This window comes from Triticum urartu, chromosome 6A (genome assembly GCF_056163025.1).
Source record: "Triticum urartu cultivar PI428250 chromosome 6A, HENAU_Tu73, whole genome shotgun sequence".
Taxonomy (NCBI): Eukaryota; Viridiplantae; Streptophyta; class Magnoliopsida; order Poales; family Poaceae; genus Triticum; species Triticum urartu.
In genome coordinates this window covers 212688062-212701023 of record NC_141878.1, presented here as the reverse complement: position 1 = coordinate 212701023, position 12962 = coordinate 212688062, and the positions used below count along the sequence as shown (strand labels likewise).

General features: G+C 51.4%; 1 pseudogene; it reads right to left on the bottom strand.

Moving 5' to 3' along the window:
* The window catches only part of LOC147964796 (protein FAR1-RELATED SEQUENCE 5-like), a 292822-nt pseudogene extending 282385 nt beyond the window's left edge, over window positions 1–10437 (bottom strand).
* Window positions 10438–12962: the final 2525 nt, after the last annotated feature.

Here is a 12962-nt window from a genome sequence, read left to right as displayed (position 1 = left end):
CTCCGGCAAGCTTCTCGGGTTCTTCGTGTCTCAGCGGGGAATTGAAGCCAACCCCGACAAGATCAGGGCCGTCGAGCAGATTGAAGCCCCGAAGCGCGTCAAAGATGTTCAGAAACTTGCCGGTTGCGTGGCTGCTCTCAGCAGGTTTATCTCTCCGTCTGCTGAGCGCGCCCTGCCATTTTTCAAACTATTGAAAAAGGCAGGTCCAATGAAATGGACTCCGGACCCGGAGGCTGCGCTGCAAGACCTGAAGAGATACCTGTCCTCCCCTCCAACACTTGTCGCGCCTAAACCACAAGAAAAGTTGCTGCTGTACATAGCGGCGACCAATCAAGTGGTTAGTGCTGCGTTAGTGGCAGAGAGGGAGGTGGATGATGAGCCAGCAACCGCGGCAAGCGCATCCAGCGACAAGCAGGGGGCTTCCCCGACAAGCTCTGGTCCCAACAAAGATGAACCCGCGCTGATACACGAGGAGATACGGAAGAAAATGGTGCAGCACCTAGTTTACTTTGTCAGTTCCCCCTTGCAGGGGGCTAGATCAAGGTACTCTGGTGTGCAGAAACTGCTTTTCGGCCTTCTCATGGCCTCGAGAAAGCTGCGCCATTACATCCAAGCACATGAGATCACGGTGGTCACTCGCTTTCCGCTGAAGAGGATACTGCAGAATCCTGAAGCGACAGGCAGGATTGTTGAGTGGGCACTGGAACTGTCAAGCTTTGGTCTCAAGTTTGAAAGCACTTCAACTATCCAGAGCAGAGCATTGGCAGAATTCATAGCGGAATGGACGCCAACTCCGGACGAAGAAACCCCGGAGACGAGCATCCCCGACAAAGAAGCGAGCAAAGAGTGGCTGATGTACTTTGATGGTGCTTTCTCACTTCAAGGCGCCGGCGCCGGTGTGCTGCTTATCGCGCCCACCGGAGAGCACCTCAAGTACATAGTCCAGATGCACTTTCCCAAGGAGCAAGCAACAAACAATACTGCAGAGTATGAGGGATTGCTTGCCGGTCTCAGGATCGCGGCAGACCTTGGGATTAAGAAGCTCATTGTCAGGGGTGACTCACAGCTTGTCGTCCGCCAAGTAAACAAGGATTATCAGAGCCCGTTGATGGAAGCTTACGTCGACGAAGTGAGAAAGCTAGAAGAGCGCTTTGACGGCCTGCAAATGGAGCACGTTCCGAGAACTCAGAACGCCATTGCTGATGGCCTGTCAAAGTGCGCTGCACTTAAGTTACCTGTGGAACTAGGGACCTTTGTGCTCAAGCTGACTCAACCGTCCGTAACACCATCAACTGGACAAAGCAAGAAGAGGAAGTTGATTCCTGGTGGCTACCTGCCGGCAGAGCTTCCCGAAGCCGCCGCTAAGAAGGTCCCCAAGATCAACACCGAAGGCGCTAAGGAGCAGTCTGCTCCGGCAAGCCCTAGGGTTTGTTCCGTTGAAGCTGAAGCTCCCGACAAGCTTGCCGCGGAACGTCAAGCTCCGGCAGAGACACAGCCTCTTGCCGTCGAAGCAGATATTCCTGCGGCAACCTCCAAGATCAATGCCAAGAGCGCCGGTGAGCCAGATGCTCCGGCAAGCCCTAGGGTTTGTTCCGTTGAAGCTGAAGCTCCCGGCAAGCTCGTCGCGGAACGTCAAGCTCCGGCAGAGACACAGCTTCTCGCCGTAGAAGCGGACGTTCCCGCAGCAGCAGAGCTGCCTTTAGTCCTTGTTGTCGAGCCACAGGCTCCAACATGGGCACAGCAGATTGTCCATTTCCTTCAGGCGGGAGAACTTCCCGAAGAGCAAGAAGAAGCCAAAAGAGTAGCCCGGCAGTCAAGTATGTACCAGTTCGTCGACAAGACGCTGTACAGAAGAAGACTCAACGGTGTGAAATTGAGGTGCATCCCCCGGGAAGACGGACAGAAGCTGTTGGCAGAGATACACAGAGGCATATGTGGTCACCACATTGGCGCAAGAGCACTCGTCGGCAAAGCATTCCGGCAAGGTTTCTTCTGGCCAACAGCCCTCCAGGATGCAACTGCACAAGTAACCAAGTGTGAAGCGTGCCAGTTCCATTCCAAGCAGATACACCAGCCAGCTCAAGCTCTCCAGACGATCCCTTTATCCTGGCCATTTTCGGTCTAGGGGCTCGACATCCTCGGCCCCTTCCCCCGAGCTGTCGGGGGCTTTGAGTACTTGTACGTCGCAATCGACAAGTTCACAAAGTGGCCGGAAGTGGAACCAGTGAGGAAGGTGACCACACAGTCAGCCGTCAAGTTCTTCAGGTCGATTGTTTGCCGCTTCGGGATCCCTAACCGGATAATCACCGATAACGGCACACAGTTCACGAGCCACGCCTTCATGCAGTACGTCCAAGATCTCGGCGCCAAAGTCTGCTTCGCCTCTGTTGCTCACCCAAGGAGCAACGGTCAAGCGGAGAGGGCAAACGCCGAGGTACTGCGCGGGCTCAAGACCAGAACTTTCGACAGGCTGCACAAGTGTGGAAGAAACTGGATCGAGGAGCTACCAGTGGTTCTTTGGTCGATCAGAACGACACCAAATCGAGCCACTGGACAGACACCCTTTGCTCTAATCTATGGAGCAGAGGCAGTTACCCCCACGGGACTCATATACGGGTCACCTCGAGTGCTCGCTTATGATGAGCTTGAGCAAGAGCGGCTGCGGCAAGAGGACGCGCTGCTCCTTGAGGAAGATCGTCTCCAGGCTGCTGTGCGAGCTGCTCGCTACCAGCAAGCTCTGCGCCGCTACCACAGCCGCAGAGTCAATGCCAGGAGTCTCGAGGAAGGCGACCTTGTTCTTCGGCGCGCTCAGTCCGCCAAGAATTCCAACAAGTTGACGCCGAAGTGGGAAGGTCCTTACCGGGTGAGACGAGTCACCAGGCCTGGCACTGTCCGCCTGGAGACCGAAGACGGTATTCCAGTGAGCAACTCCTGGAACATCGAGCATCTTCGCAAGTTTTACCCGTAAGGCGCGGTTGTCGGACCCCGTCCAGCAACCACCTCTCTGTGCAAGTCTTGCCGCTGCTGCATGTAATCCTTTGTACAGAGCCAGGCGCAGACCCTGGCGCAGAAACAGATATCCTCACGAAACTCGTATACGGGTCACCTCGAGTGCTCGCTCATGATGAGCTTGAGCAAGAGCGGCTGCGGCAAGATGACGCGCTGCTCCTTGAGGAAGATCGTCTTCAGGCCGCTGTGCGAGCCGTCGCTCCCAGCCCGTGCCAGAAGCTTCGAGGAAGGCGACCTTGTTCTTTGGCGCGTTCAGTCGGCCAAGATCCAAACAAGTCGACGCCGATGTGGGAAGGCCCTTACCGGGTGAAACGAGTCACCAGGCCTGGCGTTGTCCGCCTAGAGACCAAAGATGGCGCGCCAGTGAGCAACTCCTGGGACATCGAGCCTCTTCGCAAGTTTCGTTCGTAAGGCGCGGTTGTCGGACCCCGTCCGGCAACCACCTCTTTGTGCGAGTCTTGCCGCTGTTGCATGTAAACCTCTGTACAGAGCCAGCCGCAGACCCTGGCACCAGAAAATGAAGCGCTGCATACCCCGGGGGCTATAGCATGCATGCTAGATTGAGTCTGAGTCTCGTCCTTGGTTAGGGTCGATAGTCCCTAACAGCGGCTAACCCCTAGCTTAGAGGTCGAGAGTCCGTCCCTTTGCTTTTCCTTCGTTCGCAGGGCTCGCACGTCCTGGCCAGGCCACCTGGAGACGAAAAGGAGAAGAAGGGCGCACCAGCACCTGGGCCCCGGCAAGAACGCTGGGGGCTGCGAACGCCAAGATGTCACCCCCGGCAAGCCAGAGTTGCCGGGGGTTGCGATATCAGATAAGTTTTCATCCCTCTTCAAGCATCCTCTTATGGACTGGGGAATGCGAAACCCCGTTTCTTCCCGGAAACTGCCGTGCTCCCCCGACTCTAGGCCCTGGAGCGCGTTCCCGGGGCCAAGTTCGGTCGTAGTCGCGGCAGCAGAAGGGATGAAACGAGGAGGCCGCGCCCACCTCGTTCCCACCTCCGTCAAAGGCGTGAGAAAGGTCGAGCGGCGTGGGAAGGCGGCAGGGCTTGTTGTCGAGGAATGGAATGCCTGTCCGAGAGATACCAAGGATTTTCTCCTTGGCGTGGGTTCGACCCGCGAGGCAAATAACCCGGCAAACATCCCCTTTTCATTAAAAAACATCCCATACAGGTACAGTCCGTAGAGGATGAAAAACATGAAAGAGAGGATTACAAGATACAGCTAAAGGCCCGAAGGCTTACAATTAAAAAGATAAGGTGCCCGTAATCCTTTTCCTGTCCCTCTCTTCAGGAGGTAGAACAAGCAGGCGAAAAGGGGAAAGGGGCGCCAAGGCAAGCTACAGGTGCCAGAAGACACCAAGAGAACATCCGGGGGCCGAACGGAGATGGCGACGCCAGGAGAAGGGTGCGAAGGAGGGGCGGCAGGACGTCAGCACGCTGTCGAGGGCACCACGCCCTCGTACTCCGACCTGACGGCCTTGTCGCCAGCCCTCTTCCCCTTCCACGACCTCCCTACGCCAGCCGCCCAAGGAGACACCCCCGGGGAGTTCAAGAAGACGGCGCCGTGGATGATGGGGTCGCCGGTGCCGCACGAGACGGCGCCCGACACCTAGTCGGAGCTGCCGTCCTGCCGCCCGCCACCCTCACCATCACTGCCGCTCTCCTCCTCGTCACTCTCGCTCGAGGAGGAGCCTTCGCTATCGGAGGAGCTGTCCACGCAGCACTTCACCCGGGTGCCGAAGCACCCGAAGACCTTGACGGAAAGGAGATCGCCCTCCACCAGCTTAAAATGGAGGGTGAGTCCTCCCGTCAAGCTGTGGATGCGGGCGAACGTCTTCCACCCTCGATCGAGATACATCACACCAGGGGCTGGGAACGCCACGCGGACTCGCGTGCCGCTGATCCCACAGCCCCTCATGTGCAATCTCAGAGCCTCGGGCGGGTCCGACTCCATCGCGCCCGCGAACGGAGCCGGAAGCCGGAGGCGACGATGAGGTGCCCGGCGCAGCTTGACGAAGAACTCGCAAGGGTTGTCCCCTATATGGACCGCCGCGGAGGGAGGAGCCGCCGGCGGGGGCGAAGCTGGCGCATCGCCCCGTCCGCCTCTTCCCCGAGCGCCTCGACCTCGTCCACGACCTCGCCCCCTCCCTCTTCCCCTTACGGCTGGCTCTGCCACCATGAGTGAGGAAAAGGGGAGGGAGCGCTGTCTGGCGGCGACCCTCGCCGCCACCGATGAAGGCCCAGGATTCCCTTTCTCCATGGCGAATGAGAGAAAGGGGAGCAGAAGCTGAAGAAAGGAGGAGACGGGAGAGTGCGGGCTTCGGTGCTCCCTTCCCGCTCCTTATAAAGGAGCAAAGTGGGAGCCCAACCGCCCCGCTCAGCGAATCAAGGCACAGGAAGAACAGGGAGGCGGGCTGACCCGTCCCCTCTGCTCGCAACGGCCCAGGTTCCCGCTCCCGCCGTCCGCGATCCCAAATGCATGGGAGCCGCGTGGCGGAGATGCAGAACTGAGGCGACAGATGGGGCGGCCTCACCCTACCCCGTGATCTCGGGGAGTGGGCGCTTCGGAAATCGCGCACCGGCCCCGTCCAGTAAATGCGCCACGCCCCCACGCCTACCTCCGTTTGGAGGAGAGGGCGTGGGCCGTTCCCCTTCATCATGGCTTGACGCATGCTCGCGGGGCTTAGCCCCACGCGCGCGCGCCACCCGCGTCACCCACGACGTCGCGTTCGACGCGCGCCGTTACAAGCGTGTGCGATGGAAGCGGAGAGATATGCGGCGCGACCTAGGCCGCGCGTGCCCGTGCACTGTTTTGGGCCTAGCCCAACAGCGCTCGGCACCGTGTCTGGCCCAGGCCCGGGGGCTCCTGTCGGTGTACTAGAGTAGGGGTACCCTTGTACCCCGGACTTGTGCACGGGCAGTTGCAGCGTCCCGCGGCAAGGCCTGCCAGGTCACCGCCAAGATTCCTTGTGGTCCCTCTGAAGACCATTCAAGAACAAAGTATTCAAGACGAGACCCCGGCAAGAGGAGCTTGCCGGGAAGAAGGCAAGAACCTGGCAAGAGGAGCTTGCCGGGAAGGCCATCAGAAGCGTCCCAAGACCCCGGCAAGAGGCGCTTGCCGGGAAGGCCGTCCGAGGCATTCCAAGGAACTTGCCACGGCGCGCTACGCGCCCCGACAAGGCCCGGCGAGCGACAAGCTCCCGGAAGCGACAAGTCGACGGCCGCGGCAAGGCGCTTGCCGCAGCAAGCCCCCACTCCACGCCCGCGCTCCAGCACATCCACCCACGTGTCGCTCCGGGGCCCCTCCCGAGCGCACGTGGTAGGAGGCTGTGCAGCCAGGGGCGTGCGGTGGCACGAAGGCGCTGACAAGACAACCACCGTGGAAAGACGGTGGCGTCCCTAGCGTTCCCTTTCAGTGTTGTCTAGGCGACACAGACGGGCATTTAATGCCCTTGTCCCCTGCCGTCAGGGTTAGGTATGATAACACTGTAGCAGCTAGCTGTGCCTACTACAGCACCTAGCTGTGCCTACCCACGGCACCCTTTCCACTTTTGCCCTTGGCCCCCGTTGCTCTGTGTCGGTAACCCCTTGAGTATAAAAGGAGGCCCGTGTGCAATGTAGAGGGGGTCGGCCACCTCGAGAGCCCTCGCGAGGTTTAGCATTCCCACACACTCACGCTCGCTCTCGCTCCCGAGCTAGAGATCAATACCAATCCACAAAGCAGGAGTAGGGTTTTACGCATCCTTGCGGCCCGAACCTGGGTAAATCGTTCGTGTGCTCCACCTCGATTTACCCCTCGCGCGACCAACCGCCCGCTTGCTCCGCCTCGATCTGCTCTTTGCGCCACCTCCGCCCCCCGCCGAACCAAAAAGGGACCCGGTTCGCCGGTCCCATAGGTGCCCGTGGATCAGAAACCCCGGCAACTATGTTTCATTGGTCTTTTCTTAAGAGTGCAGGCACATTGGACGCATAAGCAGCCCTGAATTTGGCAACAAAAAAAAAATTCAAAGATGTATTTATCAACTTCACCATCTTCACCACCTATAACAGTCATCAGATATAGGGCATATATGCATGGCTTCCCACGGAGCTGCCATTGCCTACAACTGCATTCCCTAGTTGCTAGGTTAACCGGATATCTCAATTCCCTGTTTTTACTATCAGTATATGTTACCACAGCCTCGTGTGTCGCTGCTCGAATGCATTTCATGTTCAGTCCTCTTGCCTTGGCATGCAATGACTTAATAAGAGATGGGAGCATAAGATGGCCAACATATTCTGTTTCTGCAATTCTTTTGTGAAGAGCCATCTTTATCATGATCATCTGCCGAATCTTATCAAATATTTTCCATATCAGAAGCCCTTTAAATGACTTGATCTTTGCATTGAAACACTCTGCCAGGTTACTAGTTACATAGTCTACTTTGTAGACTTCATTGAATTTGCTTCTTGACCGCAACTTTCCATGATATGCATCTAGGTACTCCTTCACCAGAGGATTGTGAGCATACAGCACTATCAAATGGTGCTCATGCTTCCTCTCACTGCATGTATATGATGCTGGCCATAAGTTCTCATCATAAACTTTACCTTTGAATTTGTTTCTGAAATTCTGCGCTAGGTGTCGCATACATTCCCTATGCTCCACTCCAGGGAATACAATTTCCACTACACTCTCCAAACCCTTGCAAGCATCTCTCTGTATAGCTAAACCTGGGGGTGTACCTATAAGGTTGCGCAATTGCTGCAGAAACTAGACCCAAATTTCCTCAGACTCTACCTCCACCACACCAAATGCAACTGGGAATAGCCAGTTGTGTCCATCAACTGCAGAAGCTACCACTAGTTATCCTCTACACCTTCCATTCAAAGCAGTTACATCAACAGCCAAATAGGGCCTGCAACCATCATCAAACCCCTGCCAACAAGCCTTGAAACAAACAAAAGCCCTCCTGAAGCACTCCTTCTGAAATGACTTCCCTTTTATTTTGTATGTAACTATATGCTTGTCAATCTCTACTACACTCCATGGACTAGCAACTTCCACTTCAGATTTAAATGTGTAGAGCAACTAAAAGCTCTCATTCCAAGGACCATTAATCCCGTCAAGAGCCGTTTCCTTAGCAGAGAAAATCCTCATGTAAGGTATATCAATCTTGTACTTCTCAAATAGCTTCCCATGGAGTGTTGTTGTACCAACTGTTGGTGTTTCTCTCAACCAATCCAAAATTGCATCTTCCAGGTGGACAAGTGTGCTGATGTGGGTTCTTTTTTATCTGAAACAAAATGGAAACCAAACAAAATATTCTTAGAAAACATTACACAGTGATATGAAAATAAAATGAATCAGTATAAATTGAAATACACAAACCTGAATGAACTTGCTCCTCAACATATGTGATGCATGCAACCTCCATCTACACCTATCATATAGGCAATGAACATTTAACCTTGTTGGCTCACTCCTATCAACCACATATGTATTTTCAGTGAGAATGCAATATGTAGTCACTGCATTACGACAGTCCACCATCGACTGGAATATGGTGTCGATAGCTAGCTAAGGATCTTCCCTGTTCCACTCAATTGTTGGCATGTCCTCACCATCATATTCATCTAAAACTAGGTTGTCAATGTTCTCCTGCCTCTCTTCATCGTCAGTGTCATCAAATCCAGCACGGCTGATAGGTTGCTCCTGATATTCATCTTCCATTGCTTGTTTACTGACAGTATCTACAAGATCAGGGAACATATTCTCATCCTCATCATCATTTTGAGGCACCTCTTTGTCTGGCTCTGCATCTTGCTCTACATCGGCTGCAACAGCGATAGGGGAAGCGGCACAGGAAGCGGCAGCAGACATATTGTGACTTTGAGAACCGCTAGCTTTGCTTGGTTTTGACCTACAAGGAGTGTCAGGGTACTCGCTATTAGCAGAGACAGAAGATTTTTGAACAACCTTCCCCTTGTCACGTTCATTGCGTGGTTGAAGCACCTTGATCAGGATTTTACCGAAGCATCTTTCAACATTCAAAGTAAAGAGCAATCCAAGATGCTCATCGCAAGTTAGTGGGAGAAATTTTTGCTCGATACTATTGAAAAATTTCAGTTCAACAACATAGGCAGGGCTCCACCCATATGAAGAATTTTGGGGCACCGCGAGGAAATCTTTGAACGCCATACTTGTTTCTACCACCTTTGGGTAGAAAATTCCAGTAATCATATGCGATTTTCTACCGTGCAGCACACTAACTTCCATCCTAACCGCCAGCCGGAAAGCAAGCGTAGGATCAATCCTAATCGATTCAAATAAGGAAAAGTTACAGTTAGGCCGGGAACAATTCAATAAAATTTGACCAATTCACGCGACTAGCTGTGAAATAGGGCCGAATGTATGAATCAGCAAATATGTTAGAGGGTAAACGATGCTTACCCAGGTGTAATCCATGAATTATCCGCCGCCGATCCGACCCAATCCTCTCCATGGTTGATGGGCTTGAGAACCTGCTCCCTTGACATCGCTGCTTAATCCTATGGGAGATGTGGGGGTAGATCTGGCGGAGGGCACTACGGCGGCGTAGGCAAAATGGGGTTAATGGTTGGAGGGCATGACGGCAACAGAGGCTGCACGACAGCGGCGGAGGGGGTAGAGCGGCGTGGTACTGTAGTTGCTCGAGGTTCAGACAAGGGGGTCCCTTAGACAAGCTCATCTAACGTGTCTCAATGCAACCCCACTCGTCAGAGTTAACGGTCAATGGTTTGACCTGACGGCATCCTACATTGTGACCATTTATGAGGGTTTCAGACAAGGGAGTCGGGAAAAGTGAGCAAAAGTTAAGAGCATGGGGATGAATGAGTAGAGCTAAGGAACCAGGGGCACATATGTAAAAATCCCAAATACAAATATATGTCAGACATATCAGCAAGGGGAACCAGTCAACTGAAGTGACAAGTTGCCTTCAAAAAGAAACATTATCTTACGATTATGATCCATTTCTCTTCATAATTTTCCTCCACTTCCCTGCCAAACTGCAACACCATGTATTTCCTCACAAACAGATGCACGGGGCAGCTAGGGGGTATATAGTTCTTCAACATATGGTTCGTGCCTTCTCTCCGCTGAGTACTAGTCACTTTAGCATAGAACACACACCTTTGAAGTACGGCTTGACCATTTGTGCCGGATCTCATATAGATGTATCATGCATGTACTCATGTAACTTCAGGTTATATATTTCGATTAGGAACTTCTAGGCTTCTTCAAACTCATCTGTCATCAACATGTGATTAACAAATTTGTGAAATTCTGCTTGCAAATCACTCTTCCTTGAGTACAATTGACCCAACAATTCCTTTGCCTTATTCAGCACGTGCCATTTGCACCACCGGTGTGCTGTCCTCGGCATCACATTCTATATAGCTACCTCCATTGCATGGTTCTGGTATGCAAAACAAAGGTATACTAACTCTGTTAAACACCCAAGAACAAACTGTTGATTTCTTATCACAGTTTGCATTTTATCCTAGTAATCAAGGATTTACCTGTTAGAATAGTTTGCGGCCATTGCCCCCTATCATTATAACAAATTCTGGAAAAAAACCATTGTCTTACCAACGGTACTCTGTAAGTGAATTGTTAATCATTAGCACCTAGCTCTTGAAACACTTCCATTTTCTTCTGGACATCATCCTTTGCCTGGTCACGACCAATTTTCCCACACAAGTTCCACAACTCTCTCTTTGTGAAAGGTACATTCTCCATCCTCCCCCAAAAACACCATATGTTGTTGTACACCTTCGACAGGTTCGCATTATTTTCCCTGAGTTGCTTCACCAAATCTCTACTGTATACATCGATATGTTTGTGTGATGGCCAGTGTAAGGTTTGCCCATATGTCAGAGACAACGAATGGTTGTGTGCTACGTCTTGAGCTTGCGTTGGTTTTCCCCGAAGAGGAAGGGATGATGCAGCAGAGTAGCGTAAGTATTTCCCTTAGTTTTTTAGAACCAAGGTATCAATCCAGTAGGAGCCCACGCTCAAGTCCCTCGTACCTGCACAAAGCGATAGCTACTCGCAACCAACGCGATTAGGGGTTGTCAAGCCCTTCATGGTCACTTACGAGAGTGAGATCTGATAGATAGAATATTTTTGGTATTTTTGATATAAAGATGCAAAGTAAAAAGTAAAAGCAAAGTAAATAGCAAAACAATATAAAAGTGATAGAGATTGATATGATGAGAATAGACCCGGGGGCCATAGGTTTCACTAGTGGCTTCTCTCAAGAGCATAAGTATTCTACGGTGGGTGAACAAATTACTGTTGAGCAATTGATAGAATTGTGCATAATTATGAGAATATCTAGGCATGATCATGTATATAGGCATCACGTCCGTGACAAGTAGATCGAAACGGTTCTGCATCTACTACTATTACTCCACTCATCGACCGCTATCCAGCATGCATCTAGAGTATTAAGTTAAAAACGGAGTAATGCCTTAAGCAAGATGACATGATGTAGAGAGATAAATTCATGCAATATGAAATAAACCCCATCTTGTTATCCTCGATGGCAACGATACAATACGCGCCTTGCTGCCCCTTCTGTCACTGGGTAAGGACAGCGCAAGATCGAACCCAAAGCTAAGCACTTCTCCCATGGCAAGAACTACCAATCTAGTTGGCCAAACCAAATGGATAATTCAAAGAGACTTGCAAAGATAACCAATCATGCATAAAAGAATTCAGAGAAGATTCAAATATTATTCATAGATAGACTTGATCATAAACCCACAATTCATCGCTCTCAACAAACACACTGCAAAAAGAAGATTACATCGAATAGATCTCCACAAGAGAGGGGGAGAACTTTGTATTGAGATTCAAAGAGAGAGAAGAAGCCATCTAGCTACTAACTATGGACCCGAAGGTCTGAGGTAAACTACTCACACTTCATCGGAGAGACTAGGATGATGTAGAAGCCCTCCGTGATGACGGCCCTCTTCCGGCGGAGCTCCGGAACAGGCCCCAAGATGGGATCTCGTGGATACAGAAAGTTGCGGCGGTGGAATTAGGGTTTTGGCTCCTGTTCTGATCGTTTGCGGGTACGCGTGTATATATAGGAGGAAGGAGTATGTCGGTGGAGCACCGAGGGGCCCACGAGGCAGGGGCGCGCCCTAGGGGGGGTGCCCCCCACCCTCGTGACCACCTCTTTGATCCCTTCCAGTAGGGTCCAAGTCTCCTGGATCATGTTCGATGAGAAAATCACATTTCCGAAGATGTTATTCCGTTTGGACTCCGTTTGATATTATGTTTATCCGAAACACTGAAATAGGCAAAAAAACAGCAATTCTGGGCTGGGCCTCCGGTTAATAGGTTAGTCCCAAAAATAATATAAAAGTGGAAAATAAAGCCCAATATAGTCCAAAACAGTAGATAATATAGCATGGAGCAATAAAAAATTATAGATACGTTGGAGACGTATCAGGCATCCCCGAGCTTAATTCCTGCTCGTCCTCGAGTAGGTAAATGATAAAAAGAGAATTTTTGATGCGGAGTGCTACTTGGCATAATTTCAATGTAAATCTTATTAATTGTGGTATGAATATTCAGATTAGAAAGATTCAAGAGAAAAGTTTATATTGACATAAAAAATAATAATACTTCAAGCATACTAACAAAGCAATTATGTCTTCTCAAAATAACATGGCCAAAGAAAGTTATCCCTACAAAATCATATAGTCTGGCTATGCTCCATCTTCCCCACACAAAGTATTTAAATCATGCACAACCCCGATGAAAAGCCAAGCAATTGTTTCATACTCTAACTTTTTCAATCTTCACGCAATACATGAGCGTGAGCCATGGATATAGCACTATAGGTGGAATAGAATGGTGGTTGTGGAGAAGACAAAAAGGAGAAGATAGTCTCACATCAACTAGGCGTATCAACGGGCT